The sequence below is a fragment of the Equus caballus genome, chromosome 1 (genome assembly GCF_041296265.1).
Source record: "Equus caballus isolate H_3958 breed thoroughbred chromosome 1, TB-T2T, whole genome shotgun sequence".
NCBI lineage: Eukaryota > Metazoa > Chordata > Mammalia > Perissodactyla > Equidae > Equus > Equus caballus.
Genome location: NC_091684.1, coordinates 99533275 through 99556278, shown reverse-complemented (window position 1 = coordinate 99556278; position 23004 = coordinate 99533275). Strand labels below are relative to the sequence as shown.

Genomic DNA, 23004 nt, shown 5'->3' with positions numbered 1-23004 from the left:
CAGAATCAAGGAAAATGGGAGATGTAATTTGCTGCTTACTACGTAATGGGAAAAACGGAAATTTGATCACAATAAGTTCATCTGGTCAGGGAGCCTGAATCCAAACTGTGTGTTAAAATTACCTGAAGAACTTTTAAAAATGCCAGTGCCTGGACCCCACAACAGATGGATTAAAACAAGATATCCGTAATGGGGCTTAGGCATTAGTATGTACTTTAATTTGCACAGGTGATAAGACTTATCCAGGGTTGAGAAAGCCTAGTCTACGTAAAGGTTAAGTGTTGCTTATCTCTGACAGTAGATCTTTCTGAGAACCACTGTGAACCATGGCAGTGTTAAGGGTCCACCTTGTACTGTCATTTCCTGAGGTCTAATTTTACCCAGATGGTTTCCAAATTGATTTGTTTTATTTTAGGTTGGTTGAAAAATCTCTCATTCAAATATGAACCCAGAATGTACTGTGCATTTTAATTACTGTGGCGATTTTAGCTTAAATGTAAGCTTTTTATGATACAGCTTGGAAAACACAGAACTTCTTGCTAATGTGGAATAACTTGGTGGAAATTAAAGTATTGGTTATTGATTGCAGGTCTCCACACGGAATTGTGTTTTTTATTGGTTATTTGCTAATACATTCAGAGAAGATGCAATTATTTTGCTTTCAAAGAAGAATTCTCATCTGGGCATGCTGGTTTTTCACATTCGTGTTTTAAGTCAAACTGTATTTTTTGCAGGGAGGTTGGAACGGGCGATGCCCTTTGCAGATTAAAACTTAATTAGTGATTTTATCCATATGTACAAGCCCATCTGCTTACAAACAAGACGGATGTAGAGCTTGGGAGCAACTGTTGCAAAGATGTTATCCCATTACAGTGAGATGATCCCTTCTGTAGAACATAATAGTGGTGTGGTTCCATAACAGCCCCCACTAGATCAGGTAACACCGTAGGCATTACTCGTTCTTATCTCCACACTTCCAGCCAGCTATGGAACAAAATAGGACTGACGCATCATGAGCATGGCACAAAGTGATGTCACAGCCTACATTCCATACACAATGACATTGTAGGGCCTTGGACCCATACAGCATAGTTTCTTAGTAATCATTGGCAGCAATGCAAATGCATGCCCTTCAGAGTAGTAATTTAATAGAAGAGGTGAAACTGGGCATATGCTTGTTGTTCTTAAAGGTCAAATGAATTGGAAAATAAATGCTGAGCCTTTTATACAGTCAAATAGATTTTTATGACAGAAGCAAAGAAGCTTTAGAACTGTATAAAATATATAGAATCGTACAAGTGGCGTTCTAGCAGACCTTGAACCCACTTGGCTGCCCTGTATGAGGCAATCACTGACAAGTGATTAAGCTGCAGTGAAATGATTTCTCACAAAATAAGGAAAAGACACATCCTGAGGTTTTTGGTAGTAAATGTCTAACACTTTGCTAGACTATAAAAGACCAGGCAATCACAACACTGCACTAACCTGGGGACTCAGCTTAATCTCCTCAATAGACGCATGAAAGGTTGATGAGAAGGGGGTGATGTGGTACCCAAAGTCAGAGAATTCATGTTTCAGAGCTGGAACTAACACCCAAGTCAGCTAATGCTTAGCCTAGGCATCCTCAGGATGATGTCTTTCAAATTTTGGATCAAGGAATTCATTATTTGCCTAATCCTGGTGCTGTAGGTTGCAAATCTGATAGACATAAATATGTCAAAATCTTCTTAGTTTACAAATAAAATATCTTGGGATTCTGAGTTATCTGAATTACGTGGAAAAAACTAAGGAACTGATGGAACAATGACCCAGACCCACTTTTCCACTGATATAGTTCACGAATGGGGTTGGAACAGATAATACAAAGATTCTCTCCTGTCTTCTGATTCTTTAGTCTATGTCAAAGTGTCCAGTTAAAATTCATTTGATGTTTTCTAATAATTTACTAGGATGTAATATGTCTCTTACAGAAGCATTCAATACTCACACTTGTTTATTGTACTTCTACTACAGAGGATTCTTATTTACTTAAAAACCAATACTCATCTGGAAAATGAAAAAACAGCACTTAATAGATTCAAGATAATATCTGAAGAGAAATTAAAGCATTTATGTTATATAACTACCACTATTCAAAGAATGTTATTATTATGAACATGAATAATCATATGCTGCTCTGGAAGAAATTACAAGTGGTAATAGTAACTTCAGAATTGAAAAAATATTTGTATCTTCATACTATTCTATTAAAATATAAAGTCTGCAAATAATTATCTGACAACAGATTGCCTTTCTTAAAAATATATTGTCCTCCAACACTAGAATTGGAAGAAACCTTAGAAACCATGTATTTCCCGGAATTTTCTACTTCTAAGTGATTACAAGAATACCTTTTTTCTATTAAACAGGAGGTTAAAGTCCACTACATAAGTTGCTTTGAATTGCTCTGCTTGAGGCAGCTTCCCAGTAGCCTTCTCTTTCTCCACGCTCATTAATTTCTCCAGCAATTCTAAAAATCTCCTAATCCTCCTCAAACTTACATGTGAAAAACGCTGATCCAGCCCTCTTATTTTGCAGTGAGGAAACCCATGTCTGATGCTATGAGAGGTAGTAAATTAGTGCTAGAACTAGAAAAAATGCCAGTGTGCAGTAAAGGACTAACCTTGCCTTAAAAGAGATGTGGTCCTTGCCCTTGGCTCCTGGGACACAACCTCTAAGACATTGGAATGTCCTGTGCCCGACAAGAGTGATTTTGTTTGCCTGGGGGCTTTGGGACATGCAGATTGTCCACGATAATACTGTGATCTATGATGGGAGTCTTATCAGTTCAACCCCTGAAGGGGCTGGAGACTAGGGTCAACTATGAAGATAGTCACCCATATGTACATGACCAAACCCCAATAAAACCTCTGGACACCAAAGCTGGAGTGAGCTTCCCTTGTTGGCAATACTCTACATGGATTTTTCATGTGCTGTTGCTGGAGAAATAGGTGCCATCATTGCAGCTCCATGTTTAGAGGTCTTGTGGAGGCTCACACCTGGTACTCCAGGACACTGCCATGTGCTCCCTTCCTTGGCAGAGTTTACCCCATATCCTTTTGGTGTAATAAATCATGATCATGAGTATACTGGTTTTTCTGAGTTCTGTGAATCATTCTAGCAAATTATTGAGCCTAAGTGGTCTTGAGGACTCCTGAACTTTGTAGGCCATCACTATCTTGACTTCCTTGTTCCATTTCTCTTTTTATAATACTGCTTGCACAACCCACACAATCCATTTTGAATCTAACCTGATGAAGGATAGCCATTATAAACAGCAATGCTATATATACTGAACACTTCCTTAATGGCAAGGAGGATAGCAGAGGAAAACCGATAAATAAGATTTAAAGTATATTGTACACTTCTTATTAACAAACTACTATATAGATGATATCATAAATATAAACAAAGAATTAAACTTTAAAGTTTTCTAATAAGGCATATAGGAGCAACTAAAGATTTTAAAAACACATTTCATTTGACTAAGTATTTTCACATATTTGTTTCATTTATTTCCCTCTGAGCTCTATGTGGTAGGAAATTTTTATTGCAGATATTTGTATCATAAGACCTAAAATTTCAAGCTCTGCTTTGACACATTTGAGCCTCATAAAGGGTCACAAAGGCCTAACTGTGTGTTCCGCTGCTCTCAGCAGAAATTCCCCCACCCAAAGGGAAAGGCTCCCCGCCCTACTATTTCCCCTATTAGCCAGACTAGCTGCACCACACCTGGTCCTCAGTGGTTCCTCTGCAACCTAATAGGTTTCACTTCTCTGCTAATCCATCAATTTACTCAAAGAAGCAAATCGCAACCTCCCGTGGCAACCTGGGGACATCCCATCCTTGTGTGACTACAAGGCCCCTTCTGGCTCATGCTGCTGTGTGCTCCTCCCCTGGGCTGTGCATGTATGTGACTAATAACTGCTGCCCATCTCATCAGTCCGGTGTCAGGTGTCATATGTTTGACCACTTTGTACAATTTAGGGCATGAGAGTCTTCCAGCGGGGCGAGCAGGAGGTGGTCAGAACACCATTGGTCAGATTAATTAGACTCATCTTTCACGGCATGCCCATGCAACACAGGATTTTCTAAGCACGTAGTTTTTTGTTTTTTGTTTTTTTTAAAGATTTTATTTTTTCCTTTTTCTCCCCAAAGCCCCCGGGTACATAGTTGTATATTCTTCGTTGTGGGTCCTTCTAGTTGTGGCATGTGGGACGCCGCCTCAGTGTGGTTTGATGAGCAGTGCCATGTCCGCGCCCAGGATTCGAACCAACGAAACACTGGGCCGCCTGCAGCAGAGCGTGCAGACTTAACCACTCAGCCACGGGGCTAGCCCCAGCACATAGTTTTTTAACCATAAACATTTCTCCACCTACTGAATCCAGGTTGATATTTCAAACTGTATGGCATCCAAGATGGAATGATTATGAGAGCTCCATGCTAACAAGAATAAATAAGTGGGGTCCAGCCCTGTGGCATAGTGATTAAGTTTGTGTGCTCCACATTGGCAGCCCAGGGTTTGTAGGTTCGGATCCTGGGCATGGACCTGCACACCACTCATCAAGCCATGCTGTGGCAGCATCCTGCATACAAAATAGAGGAAGATTGGCACAAATGTTAGTTCAGCGACAGTCTTCCTCAAGCAAAAAGAGGAAGATTGGCAACAGATGTTAGCTCTCAGGGTCAATATTCCTCACCAAGAAAAAAAAAGCAAATAAGAATAAATAGGGAGAAACTGTTACAGGACCAGACCAAGGTTGAAGACTCACATTGAACAATAAAATTCACTTTTCTTCTTTTTTTCAGGCCAGAAGATTGCAGAGACTTTCTTGGCCACCCTGCTAACAACAGGCTCAGAAAATAGATTAATTTTAGTCAATGCCAATGTTTCAAAAGGAGCTGGGTCTGGAACGGTTCCTTGTAGGTTATTTAGCTTGTTTCAATTTCATGGTCACAGCTTGCACCCAAAAGCATGGCCTTGTCGCTACAACCATGTTCAAAAGGAGGACAGTGAGGAGGCAAGCTTCGCTGCATTGTGTACCGTCAAGGCAGGCAGAGGGCTAAGGGCTGTGAAGCTTTAGTGAACACTGATTTCTAGGATTTCATTACAGCTTGCTGTGAACCCAATCTATCTATTTTGGGAAGGACTTACTCTGTGTCTTTCCAAAAGATGAAGGTACTTCGTGAAAGCTGTGCAGCTTCCTTGAAGGCTGGTGAGAGAAGACAGCTCAGGGGCCCTTATGAGAAGTGAAGGGTGCTGGAAACAGAGTGGGGCTTTCCAGTCATGCAGCCCAGGGATCAAATTTGCTTTTGTCTCCTAATAGCTTTGCGTCCTTGGGCAAATTACTTCACTCCCTTAATTTCATCATCTGAAAATTGAGAACCATTATCTTGGAAACCAGTTTAATATACATGATATTTTTATTATATTTAGACTCTATTATTTCAACTCCAACACATTTGTCAGGATGGAGTTAAATTTTCTAAGTAAAATTAAAATAATCTAAGGTTTTATGTATTTCCTCCAGATCAACACATAGATTCAAGATAATAGAAAATAGAAAATCACATGGGGCATTAAAAAGAAAATTTAGGTAATTTTCTTTGAATAACTTAAGGAAAAAAACAATTTAACAGTAAAATAACCACACCTACCTAGAAGCAGAAGTGTGTTGAAACTTTAAAAACTGATTATTTTGCTTTTTTAAAAATTTGCAAATACTATCTCTTGATTTTGTTTGGAGTAATTTTCCTATTCAGATATTCCCAGGAAAGCATTTATGGATCTGTATCACATAGGGTAAAATAATATAACTGTAGTCTGACATTCGTCTGCTGTGGAAATCTGCAAATGGGTTGAGTGTCAAAGCACAAGATCATGGACCCTGGGAGGGTTTTCCAGACATTCTTTCCAAAGCACAACCTATCTGGTGAAATACAAACGTTTAATACAAAGTAACATGCCTTCTAGAGAAAGAACATTTTATGCCAATTCCCGCTGTATTGAATTTTAAAGAGGAACTTGAGAACTGTGAGATACATTTTAATTTCCCTTTATAGCTCATCAGCAAAAACCAAAAACCCAAATCCAGATAATTTTCAGAATCTCTTCCTTCAAATTTCTGACATACGGCAGACATGGCCATTTTTTTCCTGACCTCATTCAACATTGACATGCAAATCTCACAGCTGATATAATTATTGTTTTTCTCTCTATTCCATTAAAAATGGCTACAAAATAAATTCATTATGCAAATATATTCCAAAGGTTAGAGTAAATATTTGAGTTTTTGTGGCAGAGAAGTCAGGGAGATGAATCTTTTGCTTTGCTTTGCAGATAATTGCACTGTGGCTACACACAGAGATAACGTATAGACGCACCAGATCGGCTGTTGGTCCAGGCACATAGTAGACTGAGTGGACATAGAGGCACCGACAGTTTCATTTTTCCATTTTAAAGTGTAGATATGACTCTTAAAATCCACAATTTTTACTACAATTTGTGTTTTCTTTCTTTACGTTTTCAAAATATAGAGAAGTTAAGTTTATCTGCATTTCAGTAACTTACCTACAAACTGTTAAAAATGTCGTTTTGAAAATTGCTTGATGTTTTAGGGGCGTTTCTGAAACCTTTTCATAAATCTGCATGGTCATTTCCTCCGTCTAAATATCCATAAATAAACACTATTTTACCAAACGTCTACATGCATTAGTATGTGTAAAATGTTTTTCTCTTGATATTGTTCCTTTTATTAGATTGTATGTTCCTTATATGCTAAAATAATGAGAAGTTGGCATGTCATTCATATTACATTCTTCAAGTGTCACGTGGCTTTTATTACAAGGTTTGTTAAATGTTTGATATTCATAAATTGTGTGTTTTCCTTTGTACAAACATATTAATCTTTTCATTTATGCCTTCTTCATTTCGTGTCTGGGTGATCTGCATCCGGACAATTACACAAAGTAGAATTTGTCTCCAGCAAGAACTCTGAGGTCTGACTGACATAATTAACCAACAACTGAACTTTTTAGCTCATCTACACTTAATATGCAACCAAAGATCATTTACCATCTTTCTCCTAATCATTTCCCTCCTGCCTTGTCTCTTTCGTATTCTCCATCAGCACACTAAGTCATCATTCAAGTCAGAAATCAGGAATAATCCTAGGATGCTGTTTTCTTTATTGCCACATGCAACCTGCCTATACACACACACATATACTTACAAGGTGGATAGTCATCCCGGACACACCAATGCAGCTTAAATGATTGTTTAAATACCGAATCCTTTTCTACTGATTGGTAAATACCCACAGTCTTGAGGCCCCCAGAGTCCCACACCACCTGAGCTATTCCAGCCTCTCCTCTGGATCCCCTAGAACCTCGTCTACATCAGCAACTACATAATGAAATGGGCCACAGCAAGGGGCCACTAGGCCCTCTGCCAGGGCACCTCTTCCGATTGGTCAGTGTCCACGCCATACCAGGTGTTCACGAGTTTTGATTATCACCACTCTATAAGGCAGATCTGCACGAATGTGGGAGATTGCCTCAGTCAACAAATGTGAGTAGAGGTGGCAAGGTTCACATCCGAGCAGAAGCTTCAAGGGGGAATCATGAGATTCTGACAGCTTTCATGCTTCTGTCCTGTCTTGCTTCTGCAGAGGAGGCATGGAGAAGAGAACAGCTGAAATGGATCTAAGGCTAAAGGAAGGCTGTATTGGGATATGTGTGGAGGATGACAGCAGGAATTGAGGAGGCCCACACTCCTCTGTGTTCTCATGGCAGATGCTGGAGAGGGACTGCAACTTCGGCCCGGGACCTAGAAGGAGAAGACACATGAAGCAGAACTGCGGCCTGAAGCCGAACCACAATTAATTTGTTGCTGCAGCAAAGCTAGAGATGTATCTGATTATATAACTAGAATGATTTGACTGTTTACATATATATCCTTAAAAATGTACATGTGTACACACACACTCACACATATCTGACTCTTTTCTAAAATGAACACAATGTCTAAAAAAATAGGCCTGTAATAAATACTTGTGGAATTAACGTATCCCAGTTGATATCACCTTATTTCAGATCTTCATCATCTTCTTTCTGGACGTTGCAATGCACTTTTGAGAGTGGATCTGTCTCCAGTTTTACCTCCCTCCAACATGTTCCCTCTGCTCCTACCAGAGTCAGCATACTAAAGTGCAAATTTGATTACTGTTACTTTCCCCTGTCCTGTCCACAGAAAGATCTAACTCTCCCCTTGAATGCTATTACAGAGCTGAGGCGAACCCTATTAGACCAAGAATTAGCGTCCTCTTGTCCCTTCATGCATGCTGTACACTTCTCCTTAAATGTTCTTCATCTCACCTAAATGTAACCACATTGAGGGCAAAACCCATGTCACGCACACTGCAAATTCTCAATAAATACATGTTGTATTGACAAAACAGGAATTTATTTCTCATGTTCCTTAAAGACCCACATGCAGCATACTTTCTCTGTGAAGACGCTGCTTGTCCACTGTAGAAAAATCTCCTCCTTGCTCCCTCAGAACTACCACTGAGCTAGTACCTTCCTAGTGTAATCCCTCAGGCATGATCTGTCAGTTCCCACTGCCCTACTCCAAACATACACTCAGCACAGCTTTCCCTTTAGTCTCATACCTAGGCCCATTTCAGCTGTATACTTTTTCACATCTCCTCCCATTTTACCAGTTGTTGCTGGTTTATACCTTACTTATGTGTTCCACTGCTGACTCATCAGTATATTAAGAACTGGATGCTTCTAGTGTCCAGAAGAACAACAGCTCTCCCTTAAATAGACATCTTTCTCTAAATACTATCTACACTCTACCTTCCCCTCCTCACTCAAGCTTCTCAGAATAACACAGCCTGCTATCTGTCTTCACTTCTTCCTTTGCCTGTCTCTTCTTCCTTCAAAGTATGACAAATATCTCCAGAATGCTACTGAAATTGATTAAACCATGGTCACCAGTGAAACATTAATTGGTTATTTTTCAGTTTTTATCTAATTGAACATACTGGCACAAGAAAAACTGATGAGAACGTTAAATTCTCTTTGAGCCTGGCTTTGGTGGTCCTACACACACCTGCTCACCCCACTCCTCTACCAAACCCTCTCATTTCTCCTGCATGAGGTCTTCTCCCTCTGCCCCCTCCTTAGGCGTTGGTGCTTCACCCTAGGCCTGATCCCATTCCCGCTGCTCTTTCCCAGCACAGACCTTCCCTACGTGAGTCTCTTCAGTTTCATGATTTCAATCACCACCTATATGCTCATGATTGTAAATCAACCCATATATTCCACTCCTTGATGAAAGTCTCCACTGAAACTCAAATTGAGAACATATCAAACTGAAAATTCCAACTCCAACTAGATCCTCTTCATTTAGCCTCCATTGGTGGCACCATCATCCGCCCAGCCTTAATCCTTCAAATTCAGTAACATCCCCCATCCAACTGATGAGCAAAGTTATCTCCCCTATACTTTCCTAAACAGCCCTTCCCTCATCATCTCTATGACTTGCTTTATAATGACTCTATAATGGAAGAGCCAGCTTCCTTCCTACCACTAGCATCTGAAACAAAGCTTTTCTGAAACAAAAATGTGATGACAGCACTTCCTCTCTTAAGAGCTTTCCAAAGTTCCACGTTTTTATAGATGAGATTTTAAGATCTATAAAGTGACGTATCTCCCCTCTATTAACCAGGCCCCGCACCTATAGCCTCACTCGCCGCTTCCTCTTTCATGCATAACGTTTCAGAAACACTAAAGTGTTTGTGACTTCTCCCACAGTTCATCTAGTTCTATGCCTCTGCCTCCGTTCATGTGGTGTTTCACGCCGTGACATTTCTTCTCCTTTCTCTTCCCTCAGGTATCATTTAGAAAATTTTCCCGGATTCTTTCCCATACAAGGATAAATTCCCTTTCTCTTTTCTCCCATAATGCTTTGTGCATATCTGTGTTACCATATTTGACGCATTATTTTTTTTTATTTTTATGTCTGTTTTTTCCCATAGATCGTTCAGTTACTTGATGCTATAAATGGAGTCTTATTTGTCTTTGTAGTGCTAATATATGATATTTAGAGTGAATTCCAAAATATTAATTAAAGAACCAAATACTAAATTAACAAATGAACGAATGAATGAGTGACTTGATATCACCATTGTTATGTCACGTTTCAAGTTCTGGTTTATAAACCATCTTGCTTTCTATCTTCTAAGCTCCTAGACGGCTCGAATCATGCCTTTTACCATGGCACCTAAATCAGTGACTGGGGGCAACACATACTGAAATGTTTATTCAAAGAATGGCTGAACGAAAGCTGGGAAAATTAAATGCTAAATGAAGAACTGACAACTAAGGGAATTCATAGCCAAAAACAAGGCTTCAAAGAGTGAACTATACATGTTAGGTAACTCTTAGTGCTGTTTTATTTTCCTTTTAAGTTCCCTTACAACTTTCTTTTTCTTGCTTAATGAATTAAAAGAATAAAGACGTCCTTCCTGTTGTGAGTTTGTTATTTAGCATATGTAAACCAAGAAAATAGAATTCAGTAGCCTATAAAAATGTATTGAAGCTTGTGTGTATGTTTCTTCAACAAATATTTAGAACGCAACGTAAATCTGACACCATACTGTCTTATTTTGTGAAAAGTTTTAAACTTATCAGCATTTTAAGGCAAAACCCTTTATTGCAGTTACAGTTTAATTTGAAACTTAGAGATTTACATGTTTCTGAATTGCTTAAAAAAATTAGTTTTGGGGCCAGTCCTGTGGCCGAGTGGTTAAGTTCCTGTGCTCTGCTTCAGTGGCCCAGGATTTCGCCTGTTCAGATCCTGGGCACGGATCTATGCACTGCTCATTGAGCCATGCTGAGGTGGTGCCCCACATGGCATAACCAGAAGGACCTACAACTATAATATACAAGTATGTACTGGCGGGCTTTGGGGAGAAAAATAAAAAAGAAAGATTGGCATCACATGTTAGCTCAGGGCCAATCTTCCTCACCAAAAAGCATGCTTTTAAAAAAATTAGTATCTACTTCAGGTAGTTTAGGGAAAGGTAGGGCAAAAATTAAAGCCCTACAGATTCATCTAGGAGAATTTCAAGTCATGAAACAGAGACTGAAGACCTTGGCACATAAGAGGGAAACCACAGTGCCAAATGCAAGCAGATGGAGGATATTCTGCTATCAGAAAGGCGCTAGGCAGAGATGACATATGCATTTAAAAATACAGGTTGAGGTCTGGAGAGAATGTCCCGGCTGTCCCTTTGAAGCTAGGCCCAGTTAGGGAAAGACATTTCCTGAAAAAGAAATGGCAGAGGGCACCGTGGTAGGTTCTTCACAGTTACTAGGTTCTGCTGTAAGTACAGACAAGTTCACATCCAGCACTGGAGACAACATCAGCTAGTAAGTAAAGTATAGAGCCCATATTAACATGGAGAAAGTCAATGTGGCATGTTCCTGAAACAAGCTCTTTGCTGGAATTTAAAAGATTTTTATCATTCTCCATCTTATGAGGCATATATTAAAGAAGAGGATTCCTTGTTAGAGTAAATATTTATATGCTGTTCAGGTAAATATATGGCTTTGACTATACATTTTCCGACAACTAGTGAAGTTAAATTCCTTCACTGTCACAGAACCGTATGGAAAATTAAGTTACTTTGCTGCAGTAGGAAAATTCCATGGCCATAACTGTCCCAAACAGAGAGGGTTATGTCCTTAAGGCAACTTGAGTTAAGTAAATCTTGTCAAAAAAAACCTTAGTCAGGAAGAGCCAAGGTGACAGGTAGATAAGCAGTGCTGTGGCAAATCTGAGATGGTCCATAAAATTGTTCAGTTTATAGAAAGCTGAGAGGTCTGTGAAGATAGCGGCCATGTCTACCTTAGTCACCACTTGAGCTCAACTCTTAGAACAAAACTCAGAACACAGCAAGAATTCAATAGATATTTATTGGTTGAATAAAGGAATAGATAAATAAGTGGCTATATCAGAACAAAAATGCACATCAAGATTGGTTATTGGGGAAGGAAGAAGTAGAAAAAAGTCAACGCTCAAAGACTGGTTCATTACTGAGGCCTTGAAAAGATGCCAAATCCTGGAGGTTTCCTCCATATCAGGGCCAATATATGTTGCTGAGTAGGTCATTCCCATTTGAAGAAGCATACAGAAAATAATAAAAATAGCTCTAACCAGTGAAGAATTGTGGAATAAAATAATGGAATACAAACAGTAAACCCACTTTTAATCACGTTTTTCTTAACATTTTCGATTTAGCATTTATATTTTGTAGTGATTTTCAAAATGATCCACTGTTAGACATTGTATCTTGGCAAGCCTGTTTCCTTGTCAGTGTACTTAATTAATGACCCCACAATCAATTTGTAAAATCTGTAGGTATTTGAAGCAGTTTTAAAGTTTGCAGTAACATATTTAAATGAATGATGCTCCATAATCCTTTCTTCCTGTAACTGAGAAGGAACCAAGATTTTTTTTAACCAAGATTTTACCAAGATTTCAGAATGCAGTTTATTTCCCTTTACAAAGAATAACTATTCATGATGAAAAACTGGGAAATGCAAAACAAAAGAAAAGGATAATGGAATGGAATCGCATCCCTTTGGACCATTGCTGATTGTACCCATAGCTGCCATTCCCATCAGTGAACAAGCTCAGGCTCCCCTTGGGTTGTCAGCATCATCCCTCAAGCATCTAAGGCGTGTTTCTTTGATTTTGGCCCCAGAACTTCTGCAAAGTTGCAGGAACCCACTCAGCCCTTGTGTAACCATGACCTAGAAGCACAGGAAGTCAACCATCAACCAAAGAAGGATGGGAGGTAATGGATAAATGTTCCAACCAATGGTCCTTCAGGAAGACATTCTGAACATTTCTCAGGCAGTTCCAGTGGGATAGAGCACCTGTCTCCCACAGAGGTATCTTTATATCAGCTTTTCCACCTTTTCTGTCTCACTCTGCCCTCACTCCAACTTCTGGTTTCGCCTCCCAAGTAAACTACCTGAGTGCAAGTTTTTCCCTGAGACTGTGCTTTTAGGAGAACCTGAGCTAAAACACACAGTAACAAAAAATATATCTATGGTTATAATAGATACAGATAAACAGTCCGAACATTTTGGTGGATATTTTTCCAATTTGGTTTCTTTTTATGAAAATACTTCAAACATTACCAAGTTATGTACAGCAAATGATGAAAATTTTCTTCCTGATGTCTACCCATCCCATATCCAACTATCCTATCTCTGTAACAGTAAGTCTTGTTAAAGCTTGACACAGATTCTGCCTGTCACCTTTTTATGCACTTCTATATATATAAGTGTATATATACTCTTTCTCTTTCTTGGTTAATATTAAGAGCATTTATAATGACATCTATTTCTGTATATCTTCGACCACTTTTCATAAGATACATACTCTTCATTTTTGTTATTGTTTAAATAGTATGTAATTGATTGATTATCTCGTTGACCCACGACATTTCTTCAGTAATTGAGAATAGCCAAATAGATCACTAATGGATGACATACAATTTTAAATTTTAGAAATATTAAGTGAATACAGTGTAAAATTCTAAGGAAATGTAACTTAAAATTTCAATAAAATAACCCATTTCAAGTGTTCTGCATCTATATCAAGCAGCAATTGCTGTATAATAAACTGCCCCAAAATGGTGACTGAGAACAACAGTCACCTCGAGCATCTGTGGTTCGGATGAGGATCAGCTGACCCAGGCTGAGATTGGTGGCCAGATTTGCAGGTAGTTGTGGTATGGCTGCTTCAGGTTCTCAGGGCAGGGATGGCTCTGCTCCACGTGTCTCTCTTCCTTCTCCAGAGAATGCCAGTATGAATGCTTGTTCTATTGGGTAGACTACCTCCCCATGAGTAGAAAGCAGGCAACAAAACTACCTAGTATAGAAGGAAATGCTGAATGATGTTAATTACTACCCTAACTTAGTCTCTCTCTATCATCAGTGCCATATTGCATTATGTATTGTTCCTATTATCAGAGAATAACTTTTCCTGTATACGTTCCCTTTTACACAAACTTTAATCGTAAAGGGATTAAATTCATGACAAGTCTTAGAAATTTTTTTGGAAAAATTTTTATTTTAAAAAAAAGCAAACATTCAAATATACAAACAAGAAGAAATGTTTCTCACGACTGGCGTCTAAAAATTCATGCCAGTGCTTCTCTGAAACACACAAGGTTTTGTGGAATGGAGTCTTCTTACGTAGTGCTATTAGGTACTACACAGAACAGTCTGGCTAATTGAGGACATGATACTTCCCCATGAAGATGAGGTCTTCAAATCTTCCTTTTATGGTTATTTTTTCTCCTGCAAAATCTAGATCATAATTCAATGCACATCACATTCTTGCTCCAATGGAAAAGCGGCTTTTAGTGATAACTTCCCATGTAAGCCATTACATAGGAGTTCACTGCTTCTTTCTTCTCCTTCTGTCAAATGCACTTAAAAGCAGCTATAGCCGTTACAACCAAGAGGAGGTATTCAGTGATTTTGAGCTGAATGGGCAGCCCTTCCATACTGACTGCATGTCTTGCTTGGGCTGTAGTTTCTATTCACCGGATGTATCTGAATACCAATGCTTCTCAAAACCATCACAGCATCATGGTTCAAAATGAGGAAAGGGAAAAAATGGTACCCTTGTGCAATGCAATTCTGACACTAATTAGCCAGTGTTCAGCCAAACTTCACGAATTAAAGGTACATTCCTTCACAAGACTGCTCCCACTTCAGACACAACACACAAGCTTGGGGCTCCCCAGGTCACTTATACTTGTAACCAACCGGCTACAAATCTGGGGGTTCCCACAACCCTCTTTGGCTTGCTGATTTGTTAGAATGACTCACAGAACTCAGAAAAGTGCTATGCTTAAAAACCACCGTTTTACTATAGCACAAGAGGATACAAATGAGGACTAATCAAAAGAAGAGATGCCAAGGGCAAAGTCTGGGAGGGTCTCAAATGGAAAGCTTCTGCGTCTACTCACTGTGGAGTCCACACATATCACCCACCCAGCACATTGAGGTGTATTACCAACTAGAAACCTCACTCAAGCCTAGATGTCCAGAATTTTTATTGGGAGTTCATCATGGAGGCATGACTGATTGAATCACTAGGCATGAGATTGAAATCAATCTCCAGCCCCTCCCCTCCCTGGAGGTTGGGCTGACATCAGATGGCTCAAAGCCCCAACCCTCTAATCACATGGTTGGAATTTATGGCACAACCAGATCCTGTCTTGAGTCATCCCCTTAGCATAAACTCAGGTGTGGCCTGAGGGGCCCATCACGAACAACAAAGACACTCCTACTACTCAGGAAATTCCAAAGATTTAGCATCTTCTTCCCAGAAACTATGGATAAAGGCCAGCCAAATTCTTTATTATATAATACCTTGGTGTATGATAGGTTATCTAAAATACAGCTCTGTTATTTAATCCCTAAATGAAAAAGAAGAGGAGGGAAGCACTATGAATAGAGAAGCAGTGATGTTTTCTGTAAAACTGAGAAGTAATATATAAATATACCAATTAATAATGCTCACATCAGAGCAACACAATCTAGAGATTCAACACAAGTCGAAATACATAATAATAAAAGAGAAACCAAACTTTAAAGTGATCAATAAGAGTCAGAGTATTGGTATTTGAAGTCCAGACCTTTCCCAGCTAATTTGTCTTCTTGACCAATCATTTACACTCTCTGAACTAACTCAATTTCCCTATCTCTAAAATGGGAATACAATCTCTTGCAAGATTGTTGCAAAGAATATAATTAGTGAATGAGAGTGAAGTTCAAGTTAGGAGTAAAAAGCCTTCATCCAATTAAACTCATTAAAGAGGAGTCTGCTTGTGGGGTACAAACTTTTTGCTCCTCCAGTTGTGCGCATTCAGGGCCCCAGTCACGTTCACATGAATTTTGTTCCTCCACAACCCCACATCCACCTAACGTCACGGTTCTTGCTATGAAGATCTGTTTAGAGACAAATAGAGGAAATTAGATCCTGACAAGTGATGCACTTTGTAAACTGACGTTTACCGGACCAGCGGCACATATGATTGGTATCGATTTTTAGCAACATTGATTTACTAAATTTGGTTTCTTTCTGCTATTTGGCCAGGAACTTTGGACATTCTCTCCTGGAAATCCTTCAAGAGTAACAAATAACATAAATCACTGTTCCATCGTCTTGACGGCAATGGAGACATACATCCTGTGAAATTCCGTACACAGTTGATGCTTTCCCCCTAGTGGTCACAGTCTTTTATCAGCGTCTCCTAAACAGTATCATAAATTCCTGCATGCTGTAAACTTGAAGATTTGAGTTTTGTTTTCATACTGTCTCCAGTTCCCATTGCCAAATGATCTGTAGACAGTTAATATGTTCTTCCCCGGGTCTAGATTTCTTGTTGCTAAGGAAATTAAACTCCCTTATCTTCCTTATATGTGAAACACAGAAATGCAAGTCCTGTGATCTCTGAAACTGTAGGGGTGGAAAAATTTTCCTCTTCCCTTCTAGGTTCTTTGGTTGGCCTAATAATTAAATTTATATAAGAAAGATTAACAAAAGAAAAACAAACAAAAGTTTAATAACATGTATACCAACTGTGTACACGGGAGAGATACAGGAAAACTGATTAACTCTCCAAAATGACCACTGGTAAGAGTTTCTAGAGATTTAGAGTCGTCCTTCTCTTCCTGGTACAGAGAGGGAGACACTCCTACAAAAGGAGATTTTGCTTATAAATGTAAATGTGTCTTACAAAAGGATAACTTCTACTTGGCTTTTGGAGCTTTTCCTGTGTCTGCAACTCCTTAAAAAGAATCAGACTAAAATAATCCTTATGCCAAAGAGACATATTTTGGGGTGACAAGTTCTGCTCCCCTACCCCATGATACAAAGTCTTGAAACACGCTTGCTTTGTCTTTATACACAACTGCTTCCGCCGCTTTCCAGCCTTCTAACTGGACCCATCAAATTATCCACCAGCACCTGTGTTCTAGCAGCCTAACTTCCTACAGGAAGTCTCCTTCAGGGGTGGGATGAGAAAAATGTTTAGGAAAGCAGCACTTCTAACCAAGGTAAGAGGATTTATCTTATTGTAGAAGAAAATTATATGAAAAAGAAAGGGTGGGGTGATTGCCATCCTCCATCGCTTAACAACAGGGATGCGTTCTGAGAAATGCACCATTACCTGGTGATTTCTTTGTTGTGATACTGGCTCACGGCAAGGTTGACAATAAGGGAAGCCATATTGCAGAAAAGAAGCCATATTGTAACTTTGAATGACCTCTGATTAACCAACCCAACCGCATATGCACCCTCCAGGAGATACACCTGCTCTATAGATTTTATGGCCCCTGCTTGTGTCTGTACCTCTCAGCTGCGATAAGACGATTACTTTGTTCCTTTGAGTTCCCTAGGAATGTGATGACCCCAGAGAGAGATTCTATGTTGATGTCCATGACAACTGAAAGATCTGGTGTGTTTAACCCCAGTCTGTAACACCAGAGGGTCACCATTCCTAACCCCCTCCTCCTTCCCTATAACCCACTGGCTTATATAACTGCTTCAAGACTCAATTCTCCCCTTAAGATGGTTTTTTAGGACACTAGTCAACCATCTTCCAAATTGCTGGCTCATTGCTTAATAAAGTGTCCTTTCTCTGCCACCATCTTACCTCTTGATGGACTGGCTTTTGTCTTGTGATGAGCAGATCATGCCCTTTGCACTGTAAAGAAATTGGTGACCACAAGGAGACCCAGGATCTGCCTGTAGCTAGCCAACTTTGGGGGAAATTCTTAGGAAAGTCCCTAGCAGCTGCAGAGGCTCTCTTTGCCTCAGGGATGGCCCCTGCTGGTTTCCCTCTGCTGCCAGCTGCCTCAAACACTCTCTATAGTGCAAAAAGAAATGGAAACTTCTGGTGAGTTCACAAGCTAGCATCTGAAGTAGGGTAAGCCACCTTGGGGGTGCCCCACCAAAAACTTTCCTTCCCCTCCATCTGGGATCCCCTCTTTGAGGGAGGGACCATCTGGTTAAGAGGATGCCCTGCCGGAGTGGGAAGAGTTATAGGACTTCTCCAAGAATCTGGGAACCAGTTCACTGTGTCTGGTTTGTCTGTGTCTGTGTCTGTCTGTAAACAGCTCCAGGGTCAGACATCTTTTGGGTGAGTGACCTCGTTAAAACATGCCTGTGCCTAAAATTGTCTAATGTCTCATCAGGATTGTGGGTTAGAGGCCTCACTGGTGAGACTGTTGCTGGGTTGAAGTCCCCAGGCTAGAATTGTGGGTTCAGAGGAGACAATATAAAAGGGTTACAGCTGTTGGGACACTCAAAGGATCAGGTTGGAGGCCTGAACTCTGAGGTAGGGTCCCAGGGCACCCTGGGTTAGAGTCCTAGAGTATTGGATTTCAGTATCTGTTTATGTTTGTCTATGTCTGACTGTTTTATTTGTTAAAATTGACTGTTTGGGGACTGAGTTTCTCATAGATGATACCGAACTCTCTTTAGAAATTACTTTCTTTATTGCAGCCACCTTGGGGAAATCTCCCTGAAATGGAGATACCTATAAATAGCTGGCAAAGTAACCCAGGATAGTTTAAAATTATAGTGGCCACTTTGGATTCCTTTTGACCTTTTGAACTGAGAAGCAAAGAAATCTTCAAAGAGTTGAAGGCTCAACCTTTCAACATAACAGTTCCAGAAGCTGTAAATGTTTACCAAGAGCTGCAGACATTACCATGGTTTTTTTGTGTCCTGAGGGCATGGTTTGACAATTGTCAGGTTAGGGCAGGTCCCAAAACTACACTGGGACAAAAATGCAGTTGCACCCCATTTTGCAGTAAGAGATGGTTCCACAGAAATGCAGGTCGCAATCCCATTTGTGTCTAAGGGTCCTATCAAAGTGCATCAGCCTCAGGGAAATCACACTGGCCATCAGAAGGAAGCCTTGGCTTGGCATTCATTATGAGGGTCTTGATTTCAGAGATGCTCAACATTTTCATGATCTGGTTCTAGCCGCAGCGTAAATGCACTTTTGACTGGCCCTGTCTAAATGTTGAAACAATGGGAAATGCTAATTCGATCTTCACCTGTAGCCCCTTAGGCTGCATTTTCCCAAATTGTGTGACTGTTAGCTGTGAGGATGTAGTTCGAGCTAGAGTACTCATTGGTTTATTGATCTTCTCCTCTGAGAGTTGGTCATTATTTTCCCTTGTCTATGTTTTTTCATCTCTGATAAAAGGAAAAAAAAATGTAGGGCAAGATGCAAGCATCTCCACAAGCCTATTGTCTGGGCAGGCTGCAGTAAACCTTGCTGAAGGGCCCACCTGTTGAGTATGTGCAGAAGGTGGAAGCTGCTGCTAAGGGACATCTTGGAAGCCAAAAAGCCATCAAAATTGGTGGGCACAGGTCGAGCTGCTAAGAGCCTTTAGGGGACTTGTCACCTTAAGAAGACTCCTGTGATAGGATAAGTTGGTCATGGAATGAGGTGAGTGATGACCGGAGATAGGTCCCCCACCAACCTCAAGAAAATGTCCATGCAATGAGGTATTCCGTACAGCACACACAATCCCCGTACAGCACACACAATCCCCAACCCCACAGCACCTCCCTCCTAGGTATTAAACTTGCTCCAAGAGATCCTAGGAAAAGCAAAAGCTATTAATGTGCATATAAGATGAGGTGTTTTCTTTTGTCTTGTTCTATGTCTTGAGAGCTTGGCTTTGTGACCAATTTGACAACTGCCATCTGGAGGATGCATGTACTGGTGTGCATCTTGGTGGCCAATAGAGTAGACTAGGGGTTCTGAGATGTACTTTCTTTGTCTGGCTGTATCAGCTCTCAGGGGAGGGTGCCAGTCCTTCAGGGGCCTTTGTTGTCCCAACCTTCATTGCTGGTTAGTTCACTACCACCTGTGCAGTGGAATCCTTTGCTTTCTTAGACTATTTTTGGGAGTGAACTTTCTGGATCTTGTGAGGGCTTCTTCTTCTGCAAGCTCATTTGCGGACACCTCTTGCATCCATAATTAAGTCATAAATGCTTATTGCTTTGAGTCACTATTAAGATCCTAATTGTCAAAGGTCAGAGGATGGATCCTTAAACTGGAAAAACTTCTAAATTGAAAAATGTAGCTGAAAGTATGGGTCAACCTCTTTTATCCTTTCAAGACATCATTTATTAACCATCAGATGTCCGAGGTCCTTACATCCGCTCCTGGCCCTTCAGCTCTACAGTTCTCTGATCTGATTATTTCCTATTTGTGTAATTATTTTCAACTTTCTATCTTCTTTTGAGCATTCCAGTGGACAATAACTTAATCAACTTAGCCCTCAGAAGAGGGATTTCAGAAGCAAGTTCTTCTCCAAGAACTCCTGACAGAATAGTTTTGTGCACAGGTCATCTCTAGACTCCTAAATAGCCAATAGTTGGCTGGCAGCACAGCATAAACCCGATCCTTCTCCTAGAGCCCTTGGTGAATGGTAACCATATCAAGCTTTGAATATTCACATGAATCTGTTTGGTGTCTCATTTTTTTAAATGAGTTCCTGGGAGTGAGATTAAAGACAATTGCTGAGACTAAAAACTTAACCTGGAGTAACTGTTCCTAGTAATACTTTTGAGACTAGTGTGTATACAACTTAGACACAGACATGGGAACCTCCATAAATCTAGAATAAAGGAAATAACACCAAGGAAAAATTATTAATATTCAAAAAAAAGATGAATTATTTTGATTCAGAGAAGAGATGACAACTAATGCAAAGACATTTTCTTGTCTAACTTTAGATATTTGGCATAGAATATCATCATTAACTACACCTTGTTTAACAAAAAATCAGACTCAGCCACTTTCAAAAGGTGAAATCCAAGAGACTTCATGTCTCAGTTATGTTTAAGCAATGCCTGAGCTCACAAACACGTACGTCAGGTGCTCCCTTCCCAGGTCTTTTCAAGCCATGCCAATACACTGACAGGCTGTGCAGTGAAGGCTTTGTTAAACAAGTTCTGAACATTCAGAAGCCTTCTTTCCTTCATTCTTGGTCTGTCTCTTGTACATCCTGCTCTGGACCTAACCCGTGACTTCAGTTTTTACTTTCAGTATCTTCCTGCCCCTCCCACATGAGAATCACATGGAGAGCTAACTCTGGTCAAAATTTCTTATCAAAATTCAGATCTGTTTTAGAATTTGGACACTCCCAGATTTTAGAGACCACTCATGGTGTATACATGACCATATATGACATTACAGCCCCAAAGGTGCCTTAGGTAACAAACCATCATCAAACATATAAATATTTCTGCAGAGAAACATATGAAAATTCACACTAAGAAGGATAAAAAAAGACCATAAATAACTTCAGATATTTTGGGGTCAGGATTTCTACCAAATGAGTCACAACATACCTTTGGTTTTCATAGATCTGTGGCTATCTAAGTGGTAGATACAGGATGATAGAGCAGCAGTAACTCTACAATGTGTCAGACACTGCTACATGCCGTGTGCTCGTCTGACTTGCTTTGTCATAATACCCTGTGTATTGCTCTCAGTATGCTGGTTCCACATGTAATGGAGATCAGAGAGGTAAAGTTTCTCATCCAAGAACACATAGATAGTAGGCAACACCAGGGCTAATGCCCCCAAAACCTAAACTTTTATACACTTTACCACTGACACTTAAGCGTGTTCTCCCCAGCTTTGATTCTGATTCCTTTCTACTACGGCTGAGGTTATTCCGTGGGATTATATCATAGTAAGAAGTGAGGGAATGAGGTGCACAAGTCATGAGGGTAATTATCTCTGGACCATGATGACATCTGGTTGGGGCTGGAGGGCAAATAGGAAGTTCCTTAATGCTAGAGGAGGTGGTGTGATTATCTCACCTAATCCAGAGGTTATACCAGAAATAATCCCAAATAAAAAAGTAATGCTAATGAATTAGATGAGCATGATGCAGACTGTGTACTGCACGTTGGGGCATAAAGAAATGGAGACAAGACTGAAGTCCATTTCATAGGTGACCCTAACACAGAATTTGGGGATCACAAGGCCACATATGCCAAGTGCCAGCTCATTTTCTTGGGCCTGTCGTCCAGTGTAGATCTCTACCGCAAGGTCTTTGGACCAATCACAGTAATGCAAAGATGGCAGTCAGAAAGTACAGTGGAAATGTTATTTTAATAAGGGATAAACTAAGTTTTAAAAAAATTATGTACAGTTCGAAATTGGGCAAGGCATCTTCTTTCCGCATATACACTTAAATTCAACCTCTTAGCAACTATTTTGTCTAAGAACACTTTTCGGCGAGGACCAACATCGTTTATTTCTGATAAATATCCCTGACAAGGAGAGAGCTAGTGAAGCCCAGTGATTTCAAGAGGCCAAGACCAAGGAAAGCATCTCAGAGTCAGAGTCCACTTGTGGACATTGATAATACCAAGAAGCAAGGAAGGTATGAAGGCTTCACGAACTGGCTCAGGAGTCCTTCCTTGCCTCTGGTCCATCTCACTTTATTTTAAATGGAGAGGACCCAATGTAGTTATCATAAGACTACCCCATGGTGTGGGGCCAGTCCAGACTGATTGCTCATCTCACTCACCATCTGGTATGGAGCATCACTCTGGGCTGTCCAGGCAGGTACACGCTGGCCTGGATCTGAGAGGGACAGACAGAGAATACAATAAAGCTCTTATCTGATGCACCTTAGTCCTCTTTCTTTCTGAAATATCACTCAGAGAGGCTGTCAGAGGCAGATTCTACATCGAGACACTGAGTCCCTTGAATATTGACTAAGGTGCATCAGATAAGAGCTTTATTGTATTCTCTGTCTGTCCCTCTCAGATCCAGGCCAGCGTGTACCTGCCTGGACAGCCCAGAGTGATGCTCC

The 23004-nt window shown here is 40.2% G+C and overlaps 1 long non-coding RNA gene across 1 annotated transcript in view; it reads right to left on the bottom strand.

The window, feature by feature from the left end:
* Positions 1-592: 592 nt before the first annotated feature.
* The window catches only part of LOC138923907 (uncharacterized), an 87396-nt gene continuing 64984 nt past the window's right edge, over positions 593-23004 (bottom strand). The window contains exon 3 of the long non-coding RNA XR_011438226.1: positions 593-7867. This is a non-coding gene — a long non-coding RNA (uncharacterized lncRNA). The remainder of the gene's footprint in view (positions 7868-23004) is intronic.